The sequence below is a fragment of the Microcebus murinus genome, chromosome 3 (genome assembly GCF_040939455.1).
Source record: "Microcebus murinus isolate Inina chromosome 3, M.murinus_Inina_mat1.0, whole genome shotgun sequence".
In the NCBI taxonomy this organism is placed as follows: domain Eukaryota; kingdom Metazoa; phylum Chordata; class Mammalia; order Primates; family Cheirogaleidae; genus Microcebus; species Microcebus murinus.
The window spans coordinates 39,022,877-39,037,705 of record NC_134106.1 but is presented as its reverse complement, the minus strand read 5'-3'; the positions used below and the strand labels follow the sequence as shown (position 1 = coordinate 39,037,705).

Sequence of the window (14,829 nt, the reverse complement as noted above, 5' to 3'; positions counted from 1 at the left end):
CTTGCATAGAAATTCATTCAAATGTCAAGTTTAATGTGACTAATTTGAGAAACCAGTAGCCACTGAAATTCAGGGCTGGCATTTGCTGTTACAGCTCCACACTTATCAGTACATTTGTTAGAGTATTAAAATTTATGTTTAAATTTAAGCATATATATGCTTAGTTTGGGGAAAAGTTTAGGAAAAAACTGATAAGCAGATAAAAGAAAATAAAAACACCTAAAATCTCATCACCCAAAGATAACAATTATAATTATTTCAGAATATACCTTCCTGATCCTTTAAATAGGTAGATATATTTTAAAGTACATAATGGATTATGCTACGCACAGTTTTGTAATCCATTCATTTTACTCCACAATATGTGATAAGCACCTTTTCATACTGATAAATACATTGGCATTTTAACAGCTGCACTACTTTCCACGGGATATGTTTCCCGTAATTTATGTAACACCATGATATTGCCCCTGTACACACAAACACAAGCCCCAACTCCCTGATTCTGGCACCTTCCATGATTCTAACCCAAAGAGAAAAGTCAAAGTCAATGCTGGCCCTTTGTCTAGAAAAGAGACACATTGCTATTCAGTTTTCAAAGAAAAAGAAATGAAAACTGACAGGTTAGAATTAACTGAGAAAAGCACCTCATCTCAAATGCCACAAACATTTCAAATAGGTAGAGCCTAATCCGCTTTGCAGTTCTGCCCGGGGAGGCCAGCTGAATTTTAGGCCACACCTGGGCCACTGGCAAGATTGAGAGGAGCTAAAAATAGATCCAGAACTGAGCATTGAGACTCTTCTGAATTCATAAGCATGAAGACTGCCCCAGAAGGACTTGCCTCTCCGACATTTTCCATCCACAGCATGTTGCACTGCCTAAAATTCTTAAGGATTATGGCTTTGTGGAAGGCCCCTGACAGAAAGTAGGCAGCTACCCTGGGAGGAGGGCAGAGAGACCCTCTCACTGGGACAGAGTCAGATGGCCAGGGGCTCATGTTCCAGCTTTGCCTATCACCAGCTGTGTGACCTTGGGTCCAGTCCTCAACCTCTCTGGGCTGCTGTGTCCTCCTCTATAACAAGGAGACCGCAGACTCCTTCATAGAGTTATTGTGAGGGTGAAATGGCCTGACCTCTGCCCAGTGGAGCTCATCACACAGGTAGCCCCCCGTCTTGATTGTGACCAGTCGTGTCCAAAGCTTTCCGGGAGTAGAGTGACAGATGAGTCACCAGTATGTGCTGGCTCCACCAGCTAGCAGCACACAGACAATGCTAATGCTGTTTACATTTTTGTTTTTTTCTTTTCTTTTTCTTCTTGGTAGAGACAGGGTCTCACTCTTGCTCAGGCTAGTGTCAAACTCTTGAGCTCAAGCCATCCTCCTGCCTCAGCCTCCCAGAATCCTAGGATTATAGGCGTGAGCCACTGCGCCAGGCCAGTTAATGCTGTTTACATGCTTGCTGTGGAGTGAAGTTGCTTTCACCTCTATGTTGGTTTCTGAGGGCTGCCGTTACAATGTACCACAAATAGGTGGCTTAAAAAGAACAAAAATGTAGTGTCTGCCAGTTCTGGAGGCTGGAAGCCCAAAGTCAAGGTATTAGCAGGGCCACGCTCCCTCTGAAACCCCCAGGGGAGGATTATTCCCTGCCTCTTCTGGCTTTGGTCCTTGGCATTCCTCGGGATGTGGGTGCATCACCCCAATCTCTGTCTCCATTGTCTGTCCTCTTCTTATAAGGGCTCTTGTCACATTAAATTAGGAACACACTCTAGTCCAGTATGGCTTCATCTTCACTAATTACCTCCACAACAAACCTATTTCCAAGTAAGGTCACATTCTGGGTACCAGCGGTTAGGATTTCAACATATCTTTTTGGGGGACACGATTGAATCCATAACAGCCTCTAAACCCGTTTTGAGACAAGCATTCTCTCTTCAGTGCCTGAGCTAAGATGAGAGCAACAGCAAATGTTATCCCTGCACTCAGAGGAAGAACTCCCAGGGCAGACCCTGGCCAGCCCTGCTGCCTGTCTGAGGACACGTCACATGTGGGGGATTGAAAACAGGCCCAGAGACAGATGAAGGTAGATACCTCACCCTCCCTGCTCAATATATCCTCACAGCTCAAGTCTCTTTTTGTTTGGGACAGAGTCTCACTCTGTTGCCTGGGCTGGAGTGCTGTGGCGTCAGCCTAGCTCAACAACTTCAAACTCCTGGGCTCAAGCAATCCTCCTGCCTCAGCCTCCCGAGTAGCTGGGACTACAGGCATGCGCCACCATGCCCGGCTAATTTTTTTATATATATGTATTTTTAGTTGTCCAGCTAATTTCTTTCTATTTTTAGTAGAGACGGGTCTCGCTGTTGCTCAGGCTGGTTTTGAATTCCTGATCTTGAGTGATCCGCCCGCCTCAGCCTCCCAGAGGCGGCTCAAGTCTTTATTGTGCCATGCTAGTGGGCACCCAGGATGTGGGGTCTGAGGTCCACCTCCTGGAGACTCATAGTTCCTATAAAACACTGAGTGAAGAAACAGAGCAGAGAGGGAGGCCATTCCCTCCTACCCCTCCTCCCTCACACGCCTTCTCTTTACTCAGCTCATTGCAGCCCAGGCTACATGGCTGCAGGAACGGCTGGAAGGGGGCTGAGCCTCAGCTCCCTGCTCCACCGTGGGACGGGACGTCAGCAGCCCTGGGGGGCTGCCAGGGGGAGAGGTGAGCAGGGACTTCCTGATCCAATTGCTCAGGTACATGAGAAAACAGCTGACATTTGCAGGAGTCCCCAGTAATGGGAAATTGATGACAAAGCTCTTCACGCATTTCTTAATACATTTGAAAGTCCTTAACAAAACAAACCTCAGGGCCTGAATAAATTGGCTCCTAGATGCTGGCCCAAGAACAAGCTGGTTGGACAGTGTGGGGCGTTGAAGAGAGGGTGGGTGAGACAGGAGTGAGTGAACAGTCCGCCCCTCTCCTGTACTAGGCAGCTTTGTAACGAGGTGTCCCTGCCACGCATCTGCCCAGCCCCCCGGCAGGGCAGGAGGCAGGGGCTCCTCTGTGACAGCTGTCCCTCTTCACCAGCGAGTCGTCCCTTCCCTAACCCAGAAGCAACTCCAGGACACGGGCCTGTCAGCAAGTCTTCCTGGCGTGGGCATTGGGCAACGTGCCGCCCCTGAGAGGGAGCAGGGCAAGCGCCACCAGAGCCTGGCCCCACTCCCCACCTGCTGGGAAGAGAGCGGCCTGGAGGTCACCTCCAGAGAGGTGGTCATCTCTGAGGCCAAAGGGAAGCCACCGGTGCGGCCTGTTGGCAGCAGGACGAGAGGGCCTGTGCCTAACCCCCATTCGCTACCTGCGCCGGCATGAGAGGTGCGTGGGGGGAAGTGGGCTGCTCCCCCCTGGTGGAGATGAACCCACGCCTTCCCCTCCCTCATCTCCCCAGCCCGGTCTTCCCTGCTGCCTCTGGGCACCAAGTGCAGGTGCTGAACAGTTCAGAGGGAGGCAGGGCTGGGGACAGGATTTACGGAGGGAGAGGAGAGTGGCCTCAGGTCAGAGCAGGGAGGGTTGCTCCGCTGTGACGGGTGAGGGGCATGTGGGCACTGCGGGCACCAGGGCAGGAGTCCCCAGTAATGGGTTCCATGTTCTCCACGGGGTAGCGAGGGGATGTGGGTGTGGGGAGGGGAGGGTGGGGAGTGGTGCAGGAAAGGGACCTCCAGGGGAGCGGGAGAGCTGCCTGGCGCTGTCAGCGTACAGCTGAGGGTTGGGGTCGTGCACATGAAGGCGGGCAGCACAGTCGGGCCAGACGCAGGATTTTCTCCAGCAGGGGTCAGCCTCTTGGGCACAGCGGGGAGGCTAGGGCCTGCCAGAGAGGGAAGGGGGAGGGAGTTAAGGGGGTTTGCAACAAAATTATGACAAAGATGGACCCCAGTGGACGCTATGCTGGGGACAATAGGGTCAGTGTGATGTGCCCAGGCCTTTGGCAAGACCTCTGGGGACTGCCAAGGCTGGTCTGCCCCAGCCGGGTGCAGTAAACCAGCCCTCCCTGCCACCGTCACACCCACTCCGACCCCTCCTTCGAGTAGGGAGGGCGCAGGCAAGATCAGGCAACTGTGTGTCAGATAGATTTTTACAAGTAATTTGTGACTAATGATAAAAAATGGAAGCTTGGGGGTTATTTTCTTTTGCCTGAGTCTGTTGAAGGTTATCTGTATCACATCACTCTGTCTCACTTACATCAAGCCAAGCTTTCTTCAAAGGGAGAGAAACGACCAGTTATGGCTGATACCCGAGCACTGTGCAAAATCTGCAGTGCAGCTTTTTCATGCAGAGCCGGCAGTGAGCAATGCCCCAGGAAGCCCCAGGAGGTTTTGTCTGTGTGAATGACAATGCCTTAGGGTCTTTGCGCCTATAAATGGCTCACATTTACTGTTCCATCTACAGAGCTTTGTGCTTTGTGGCACATGGAATCAGGGCCACAGTTTCACATTCATCACAGAGGAGGGCCTGGACGTCCCCCTCATCTCTCTCCCTCTCCTTCCAGAGTAGGAGTCATGGCCTGCGGGGGCTGCCCAGCCACCTGGGAGTTCCCAGCCCCCCAGAGGTTGTGTATGGCCTCGTGACTAAGTTTTAAGAAACAGTGAAGTGGCAGAAGGGATGTGTGCCACTTCCAGGCCGATGTGTTGGGAGGCACAGTGTGTCTCCCCTACCTCCTCTTTCCCATCTCCACAAACGAGCACAGAGGGGCCTGCCACCTGGCTTCACCCCCAGACAAAGCCGGAGGGATGATAAAGAAACAAGATGGAAAGAAGAAGGGTCCCTCAATGACCAAGGGCGGCCAAGCCACCTGCCAACCAGGAACGCTCACCTTGCCTGTGTCTTAGGTCAGGTGACTTGGGACAGACTCGGTGTGCTGGCGGTTTACTGAGGTGTACTCTAGGGAGCAGCCTATGCGAGTTGCAGGGCAGAAGAAATCGAACTGCAGAGAAGGGGGATGAGAGCCCTCCGCTGATCCAGTGGGGAGCGCTGGAGCTAGGACGGCCCTTCCAAGGTGCCTAGACTGAGCGGAGGGAAGGGAACCTTTGTACTCCATAGCTACCTGTCCTTCCTGGGTGGGAGCTGCTCCCACAAGTTGCATAACTTGGGCGAGGCAGCTCCTTTTATCCAAGGGCAATTCCCAGACTGGGACTCAGCTATGAGCCCTTAACAAACACCGCATCCAGCAGCAGGGGAGGTGGGTGAAGGGGGGATCCAAGCGGTGCACCACAGCATCCACTGTAGGCTGTCACATAAGGGACAGACTTTGATCTTCTTTGAGTCACTGGTTTACTGTAGGGTCTCTTTATCACAAAAGCCTCACCCTCCCATCTCCTGAAGCTCTCTGCTGGTCATGTCCTGTCCCCCAACGGAGAGAGACTCTGTGAGACAGGCGCTGACTCAGCAGTTTGCAAGGTGTGGTCCCCAGACCAGCAGTATCAGCACCCCCGGGAAATTGTTTTAATTGCAAATTTTATCCCTTCCCCCAAGACTACTGAGCCAGAAATTCTGAAGATGGTACCCAACAATGCATGTGTCAAAAAGCCCTCTGACGACACCCAAGATTAAGAACCAAACCCAAGATTGAGACCCACTGCTCTAGGTTTTCTTCCTTCCACACTCAGGGCACCATCCACTGTCCAGGGCACATGGTGGCCGTGAGGGTGATTTGGAAGAGCCTCTCCTTGAAGGCCCTGGGGCTTTGCATTAAGATGCTCACAGCCTGGTGATATTTAGCCTGATGATGTTGCACCTGCTGTCTGGTCTCCACCCTTCCCCTCTGATACCACTGGCCCATCCCTCTCCTCTGCCTTGGAAGAGTGCAGGGCAGTGGGATCCTCATTGCTTTGGGGCCAGGCAGATGTGGCTTCCAGCCCCCACTGTGTGCTGACCGCCCTCAGATGAATTGCTTGTCTGTTGCTCCGTTTCCTCATCTATACGGTAGGGATAAGCCCCGCTCTGCATAGCTATTGTGAGACAACATGAGAAAACCTACCTTAGTGTCTAACATTGCCTGGTGCTGAGTACTCCATCACCATTAGCCTCATCCTTCAATACCCTTCAGGGATCACCTGCTTTGTTCCAATAAAAATTTCCAAGAATAGGTCTGTAGAACTCATTGGCACTGAAAGGCAAATCACCAGTAACTGAAAGTACTGTGACCCTCCCAAGGAAATGTGCATTTTAGCCACAGCCTAAGGATCAGATTAGAACAATGCTTTTTGTTTGTTGTTTTATGATTATTATTTTATTTCAGAATATTATGGGGTGCAATTGTTAAGGTTACATACATTGCCCTTGTCTCCCCTCCCCCCTCGAGGCAGAGCTTCAAACGTGTCCATCCCCCAGATGCTGCACATCGCACTCAGTATGTATGTATATACCCATCCCCTCCTCCCCCCTTCCCCCTGCCCCACACCCGACAAATGTTTGTTTTTCTTTTTTTCTTAACATTTTGGTTACATTTTATATCTTTGCCTCTCCCTAGGAAGGGTTAGAGGTATGCCCTTCCCCTCCACAATGTGTTGTTATTTTTTTAATTGTGGGGAAGGGGAGGCTTTCTTCCCAGCCCCTGAAATCACACCGCACATGGGGCTGTCTCGGAGTCTGGACTCTTGGTAATTCTTTCCCAGAGGCCTTTGACCTTGAGGAGGCCCATTCTAATGAAAATGCCCCTTTCAACAGAAAGCTGAGCGAACCAGCCCGGCTTCAGATGGTTATATTTAGCCCTGTTGGTGCCCCCAGGTGCCTGCTTGTCTCCTTGTTTGAATCCCAGTGGAGGAGGCCACGTTTCTCTAGACTTGTTTCTTTCATCCCAAAGTTGAAAATCATTCCCATGACCTCTCACAGCCCAGATCTCAGGGTTCTCCAAGGTCAGCCTGACTCAGACAGAGAAAGGGATTTTAGGACATCAGAGGGACCTTCCTGTCCCTAAAGATTCTCCTCAACCTGACAGTCAAGGCCTGATAGTCCTCCCCCAGGGCCAATGCCTTCCATTCTACACCGGGAGGGCAGACCGCCAAGGAGAGGGGCCAAGTGACCTCCATTTGCAGCAAAGATGAAGCGACTGACTGACAGCAGGCCTTGCCTGAAAGTTGGTTCCAGCAGGCGGGAACTCTGGGCAGCTGAAGAAGGAGGGTGCTCAGCCATGAATTTGAGTTAGTGACCACATCCCATCGCCCAGCACCATGCTGGTGTTTCATTCCAACTTTTTCCTCTGAAGTCTTCATCAATTCCATAAACCCACCCTCTGTATTCTGTGTCAGCAGCCAGTCACAGGAGGAATCCACCCCGCCCCTCACCCACAGACCGTCCACCCTCCGCACCACGGCTCTGAGGTGCTGAGTGCCCGAGGGGCCCGAGGGATGCATCAGGGAAGTGCGGCTGCAATGTCTGTCTCCAGGGAAGCCTGGCGCTCGGCTGAGAATGCACAGTTCTGTCTTTGAGACCCTGCAGAGGACTCACAACCTGCTCTGTGTAATGTCCCAAGACAAGGACCCTGAAGCTTTGCACCAAGTCATCTCCACTTATGACCTTCTGCATTTGGACAGAGTTTGGGAACTCAACGGGCTCTGTGCCATGCCGGCTCCGCTGGCCCAGCCCTGCCTGTGAGGGGCAGGCAGGCTTAGACTGGAAAGCAGGCGCAGAGAGGCTAAGGGATTTGCCCAGTCACACAGCTGGTGTTGAGGGGTGAGGGGCAGTTGGGGCTTATCCCCAGTTCTGCATCTCCAAATCTGATGCATTTTCCTTTGCCCGGGGAGACAGTTGTAGCAGCAAAGCCCAGAGAAGATCTGAGCATTCCCGTGGCATCCTCCAAGGAAGAAGAAAGAAGGAAGGTCTGGGAGGAGTACGACCCTGGGATCCAATGAAAGTCTGCCGTATTTCCCGAGCGTCGGCCACCCTTCTCCTACAGCGCTGCCCAGACCCATGTGTGGGTTTGCAATGGCTTTCTCTTATGGTTTGGGGCCACTTCCAGTGAGACAGAGGCCGGGAATTAGATGAGCAATCTCCCCAGAGAAGATACTTTGTATATTATAACCTTTCTCCACTAAAGACTTGGAGATGGACCAGGAGCAGAGAATCTTGGTTTAGAGGAGAAATCGATGGCATACAGCCATGGAGGTCGCAGCCACAGGCCTAGGCCCTTAGAGAGGCCGGAGCCTGATCCTCCCCGGAGACACTGGGTGGATATTTGTGTCCCGTGAGTGCCATGACCCGTGCGTTCCTCCTGGAGGTGGGTGGGAAGTGTGGCTCACCTGCTGGATGGCCAAGCACAAGTGACCCCTAAGTGCTCCTTCCTCCATCAGTGTCTCTTCAGACCAGTCTTGTCCCTGTTGCACTGAGGAAACTGAGGCAGCGTGGCAGGTTTATCTTCCTGTGATGTCATAACTGGAGATGGCTGGTTGCTGTAGAGACCACTTTTCAGAGCAAAGGATGTCTGTTATATCCAGGAACGGCCTCTCCCTCCCTGGCTGCTTTCCTGTGACCCCTCAGGGAATCCTGTCTTCCTCCCTCAAAGCTACAATGCTGACAGCAGGAGGGGTCTTAAGGGCCTGTGAAGTTTTGGCAGTAAAACTTCTAGGTTTGGTATAGAGTACAAAATCTTATATCAGAAGATCCTATTCCATGGCACTGTCTTAACTAATATGCAAAACGCCAGCTTTGCCAGCCAAGACCATGTGCTCATCAGCTACTTTGTGCACATGCTCCATCCTTCTGCCTGCTCACCCTTAGAAAAAGATCTTTCCCATTGTCTTCTCAGAGAAGCTAGTTCACCATACCCCAAACACTACAGATCTCGAGATGTATTTTGGTTGCTGTTATTTAAACAATATGCTCAGTGGATAAAGACTTCCTTATTTGCATGCATATGGGACCATGTGTAAAAACAAAATGATTGATTTCCAATCTACGTTGGATCAAGGCAAGTTATGGCTAAATGATGGTGGGATTCATGGGCGAGCCACTGGTCCACCCCTTCAGCAATCAGAGATCAGAAGGATTTGAGAGATGGGCACACTGGGCCAGGCCAACTCTGTAAGTCAGGCCTCCAGCTATTCTGGGTCTCACATTTTCTGTCACTTAATGTCCCCTGAAACTCTGAGATGTCAGGTTCTCCCTTCTCTGCCTGTGATCACATGAGATGAGAGACAGAGATATAATTCACCCTCAGTATTTTCTTTTATTATCCTATAACAGACACTGTTGATGCTCTACCCATAAGCCCTAGACCTACCTGAGTGTTTCTGTACACGTCTTCCCCAACTTCCACATGCCTTTATTACGAACACCCCACACCAGTGACTATCTTAAACAGATAACCCTTCGGCTACTGGAGAGACTTTTCCCAGATGAAATAACCTAGGAGTTTATATCCCCCAACCTCCAATCCAGGGGTAGATCATAGCCCATTGCAGAACAGTGCAGAAGTGTGGCAGATTGCAGTTCCCAAAAATGGCTACAATATCTCTGGTCCTACATGTTCTTCCAGAACATTGTTGCTTCCCCACCAAGATGTGGCATCTATTTCCCCCTCCCCTTGAAACTGGGTGGGTTTTTGTGACTATCTTCACACAGAATGCAGTGGAACTGATGCTGTATAGTTTGTGAGTAGCCATAAAAGGAGACATTGTTTCCACCTGCCTCTTTTAGCAACCTCGCCCTTGGAACCGAGCCACGACTTGTGAGGAAGCCCAGGCCACGTGGGGACGGTCTGTATAGATTTGCTTGCTGAGAGCTCCAGCTAAGGTCCCAGCCCACAGCCAGGACCAATTGCCAGGTGTGTGAGTGACAGAGCCGCCAGAGGATCCCAGACCCAGTCTTTCAGCTGCTCCAGCTAACATGACTAGAGCAGAGATGAGCAGTCCCACCCAAATGGAAGACCCATGAGAAAAATTAGTATTGTCATTGTTTTTGCAACTATGTTTGGGGGTGGTTTATTGGTTTGGGGGTGGTTTATTGGGGGTGCAGCAAAAGATACCAGATATAGATGTAGGTACCTGGGAGTAGGGTGCTACCATAATAAAACTTAAATATGGGGCTTCGGGCTTGGGTGGCCAATGGAGGCTGAAGGGCCTTGATGAAAGGGTTAATGAAAACCTAAAGGGCCTCAAAGAGCCTGTCAGGGGAAGCCGGATGGCTCTGGGGGGCCACAGCAACATTTCTAGTTCTACGTGCTCTTGAGGAACCTTGCCACTTCCCATGACGAAGTGGGGCTTTATCTCTGCTCCTCTTGAAATTGGGCAGGCCCTGATTTTGCCAGGTGAAGACAGCAAAATTAATGCTGCTATTTTTTTTAGGTACTTTGGGGAGGAGCAGGGAAAGACCCACTTAAAAGGCTAATCTATTAATCACTCTAAACAAGCACTTTAAAAACACCAAATATATATAGATTATTACTAAACTTAATAAAAAGAGAAGCTAGTAATACTTTTAATAGTAATAATTTTAATTTTCTTTTTAATGTCCATATTTAATTCTAAATCTTCCTTGGGCTAAAGACTAACTCACTAAGAGAATAACATTTTTACCATTCCAAGGAATTGGGATTACCATTCTAAGCAAATTGGGTGACCTCCTTGTTATGCTAAGCTTGCCCATAGACCCCATTTTTGGCTGGGTCACAACATCTGGAGCTATAGAAATAGGGAGATTTTTCTCATGACAATAATGGGACACTTTGTGATTCCCAGTCCAAACACTCGAAATGGGGTGATCTTACAGCCTGTGACCTGGACTATGTCTTTCCTTATACTTTCTGTATCTTCCCTAACTGTCAAGTCTAATTTGAGTTTGCAACCCCCCCCCACCCCCGCGAAGGACCCCAGATCCTTCCTCACTTCATTGGCACTCCTCTACTGACTGCTTCATGCTATTCTGAATTCTTTTCATGCTCTTCCAATCTGGCCAGGCCACACCTCTTGAATATATGTAAGTCCAATTGGATTCTGAGCATCCCTCCTTGTCTGTCTGGCTCCCACTGAGGTCGCTTCAATGACAGCCAGAAAGCACAAACATGGTCACTGTCGCATCATTTGTAACAGCCTAACAATTGGAAACAATTGAATCTCAGTTAGGTCACACGGAGGTAAGGGGGCAAGGGGGAAAATATACCAGTAGCTTCTCCAGGCCTAGGAAAGCCTAAAGACCAAGCAGGGGGCCATGGGTGCCCTCAAGCCAATGCTGCCCCTGGGGTGTGTATCCCACACAGCTCCTTACACCCATGCCGACCACGGTGAAGCACGGTCTGAAAGCTGCCTGGGTGGGCTGAAGTCTGGACTTTATGTGTGCACAGAGCTTGAGATGCAGAAACTCTGCAACTAGATCCGATCTGCAAGCTGTGTCTCCCACACAGGAAAAGGCTGCATAAACCCATTCCTACCGAGGGGCAGTGAGGGTGCTGGAGTGTCTATCTAGAAAGGATTTAGAGAGGGTCATTGGTTGGAAGGAGGAAGCTGGCAGACTTGGGTAGACACTGTGCTAGCATAGCAAGTACAGTGTTTTTGTTCTGAAGTGGAGATTACAGCTAACTCCCCTCCTAGCTACCCCTGGGCACTGCCTCTAGTAGGCACCAGGGGCGCACAGAGAGGGCAGAGCTGTGCTCCCCCAAAAGGACTCTCTAATGGTGGGTTTCAGGCATCAGAGCCAGGAACAGAAAATTAGCCTCAATGGAGGAGGTCCCTTGAGAGCAAAAGATAGTGTGCAAATCCCTGCCAACAAAGTATGTTCTCTGCCTTAGTGAGACGGGCAGGTTGGCAAGAATGATTGCGAATTGCTTTCCAGGTAGGAAAGCTGAAAAAGACAATGATGCCTGGGCAGGCAGTGCTTTCTAGAAGGCCTGAGGGCTTGTCCTCTGCTCCCCCAGCTGCTGAGTCTGCAGAGCATCTGGGTGGTCATTTCATTCTGTATCTAGCCAGCCCTGTCTGTAACAGTACCTGCCCCAGACAGTACCTGCCTTTATCCACTGAGCATAGAATTTATCAGCCTTCACATCTATGTGTAATGCTTATTGCTGAGAAGTTGAGAGCAAAAGAGAGAACAGGAAGAAAATTCAAGAACTTAGACGCAAAAGCCGACATATCATATGATTTCATTTCTTTGAAATGCCTAGAATAGGCAGAGCCATGGAGACAGAAAGCAGATTAGTGGTTATAGGAGCTGAGGGAGGAGGTAATAGGAGTGACTTCTTACTGGGTACAAGGTTTCCTGTTGGGGTAATGAAAAGGTTTTGGAACTAGATAGTGGTGATGGTTGTATAACATTGGGAGTATATTTAATTTAATGTCACTGAATTGTTCACTTTGAAGTGGTTAAAATAATAAATTTTATGTATGTGCTATTTTTCCAAAATTTTTTAGAAATGGAAAGGTCCACTTGCTTTCCTGAGTGACCTTGGAGGGAGCAACCGCTCTGTGCTTCAGTCCCTGTAGCACAAGGCTCTCGGCCCTGCCTGTCCTCCAGGGCTGGGGAGCGTGTGAGAGCAGTAAGGGTGCAGGCACGAGCACAAAGCCCACCCGCACCGCTCACCACCGTGGGACCTGGGCAAGCCACTTAGGTTCTCTGAATCTTCACGTCGGCATCTATACACAAGTTGCTGGGAGTCCAGGCTTTTGCTGTTTGAGTTAGAAACAACATTTATAAGGAAATACACATTTATAAACCAAGCAAAAAATGTACAAGAGTGTGTGTGTGTCTGTATGTTGTGTGCATGTGTGTGTGGTGTCTGGCACGGACAGACTCACTAAAAGGGAACTGATAGAACGAATAGAAACAACCAATGAAGAACTATTATAACTGAGAAAGTTAAAAGCAGGTTGTAAAATTAAACCCTAGGAACAGAAGACAGCTAAGTGGTCCATAATTGTCAATAATATTTCATAGGAAAATAGGATTTGAACTAACCTTTAAGGAGAGGTGAGATTTGGGCAGATGGGTGTGGGAAGGGCATGCATGAGCAAAGGCTTAGAGGTGGGAGCATGCTGGGGCCAGCGAGAAGACAGGTCTGGTTGGAATAGAGTCTTTGGGGGCACATAGGGAAGGACCGGATATTGGGATTTCTTGAATGCAAGACCAAGGAGTTTGGATACCATCCTGAGGGCAATAGGGAATCATGGGTGGTTATTGAGCAGGAGAGCAATATGATGAATATTGTGACATAAGAGAATAAATCTAGCCCACCCTATGAGAAATGGTTTAGAGATAAGAGGAAAGAAGACCTGTCTGTCATTGATGGCTCGAGCCCAGAATGAGATAATGGGCCATGGGTGAGGGGAATAGACCAATCTTAGAAACACCCAGTGGAAGAATTCACAGAAGTTCTTCTGGGCTCCAGACTCACCCTGCCACCACTACTTCTTGGCTTTTGGCATCAACAATACTGGTCTAGCTATTTCTCATCTGTGGGTGTTTTCCTGGAAAAAATTAGAGTAGTGGCCAAGAAAATGATTCAGGGGACAGATGCAGAGCTCAAGTGACAAGCCTGTGTCAGCAAAGATGTGCACAAAGCTGAGTGGGAGGAAGGAGCTGGCTTTCTGCAGGACATGCAACCCCCCAAAATGGCATCTTGGCATTTGAGAAACCACCAAAAGCAGGAAGGTCACTCTCACTCTCCTTCCCTTTCCCCTGAAGCAGGTCATAAGGCCCAGGAAGGATTTTCTGACCTTAACCTAAAGCAGGTCATGCAAGAGCTGCCCTCCCTATGCCCAGAAGAAAGGAACATCCTTGTGTCTGAAGACACAGGGTCCCAGAGAGGAATGTGAACAAACAGGCCTTGCTGAGTTGCCCCAGTTTGCTACCATTAGATCATACATTTTGTGCAATCATATTTCTCCATTACTATTTACTTCTTCATTAAATCTAGCATAAAAATACATAAGGTTTAACTGTTTCTTTGGGTCTTCATTTCCTGATGAAGGCTCCCATGTCATGTAAAACTTATGTTAAATAAATTTGTATGCCTTTCTTTTGTTAATCTATCTTTTGTTATAGGGACCTCAGCTGTGAATCTAGCAACAAGTGAAGAAAAGATATTTTTCCTCCCCTGTAGGCTCAACCTTGCTCTGTGAGTTTACACGCTAGGCCTGGGTTGAGCATGAAGCACCAATGCTTGGGGCTACTCTTGCAGATCTGTGGGATGGCAGCCAGAAAACCTCATCAATTCCCAAGTGGCAGCCACAGGGTACTCTCTGGCAGGGAAAGTAGGCAGCTGCTGGTACCATGTGTTGATAACTATCTCCTCGTTCCCAGCAAGTGGCCCCAGGAGGGGATCCTCGCTCTATCAGTCAATCAGAATAGCGATTGCAACGAGCTTCAAGCCCACCCAGTAGGTGGCTATTCCACGCTAGGATATGTGGGAGTGGAGATATCTCACAGAGAGATATGAAAACTATCTGAATGCATGCTGAAAACTACAAAACATTGTTGAAAGCACTCTTTTAAAAATGAACTCTCAAAACTCAACAAGAAAACAAGAAACCCAATTTTTTTAAATGGGCAGAAGATTGAAACAGGCTCTTCTTTAAAGAAGATATACAGATGGCTAATAAACATATGAAAAGATGCTCAACATCACTAGACATTGAGAAATGCAAATTAAAATTATGATGAGATATCACTACATACCTATTAGAATGGTTACAATTGAAAAAAATCGACCATTCCAAATGTGGAAAGGATGTAGAGCAATTGGAACTCTTATACACTGCTGGTGGGGGTGTAAAATGATCAAATCCCTTTGAAAAACAGTTTGTTGGTTTCTTACAAAGTTAAGCATACATTTATCATAAGGTCCAGCATGGAAATAACCCTAAAGTC

At 49.0% G+C, this 14,829-nt stretch overlaps 1 long non-coding RNA gene across 1 annotated transcript in view; it reads right to left on the bottom strand.

The window, feature by feature from the left end:
* LOC105866340 (uncharacterized) overlaps nt 1-8,640 on the bottom strand; it is a 41,262-nt gene extending 32,622 nt beyond the window's left edge. The window contains exon 1 of the long non-coding RNA XR_012918485.1: nt 8,274-8,640. This is a non-coding gene — a long non-coding RNA (uncharacterized LOC105866340). The remainder of the gene's footprint in view (nt 1-8,273) is intronic.
* Between the last annotated feature and the right edge of the window lie 6,189 nt (nt 8,641-14,829).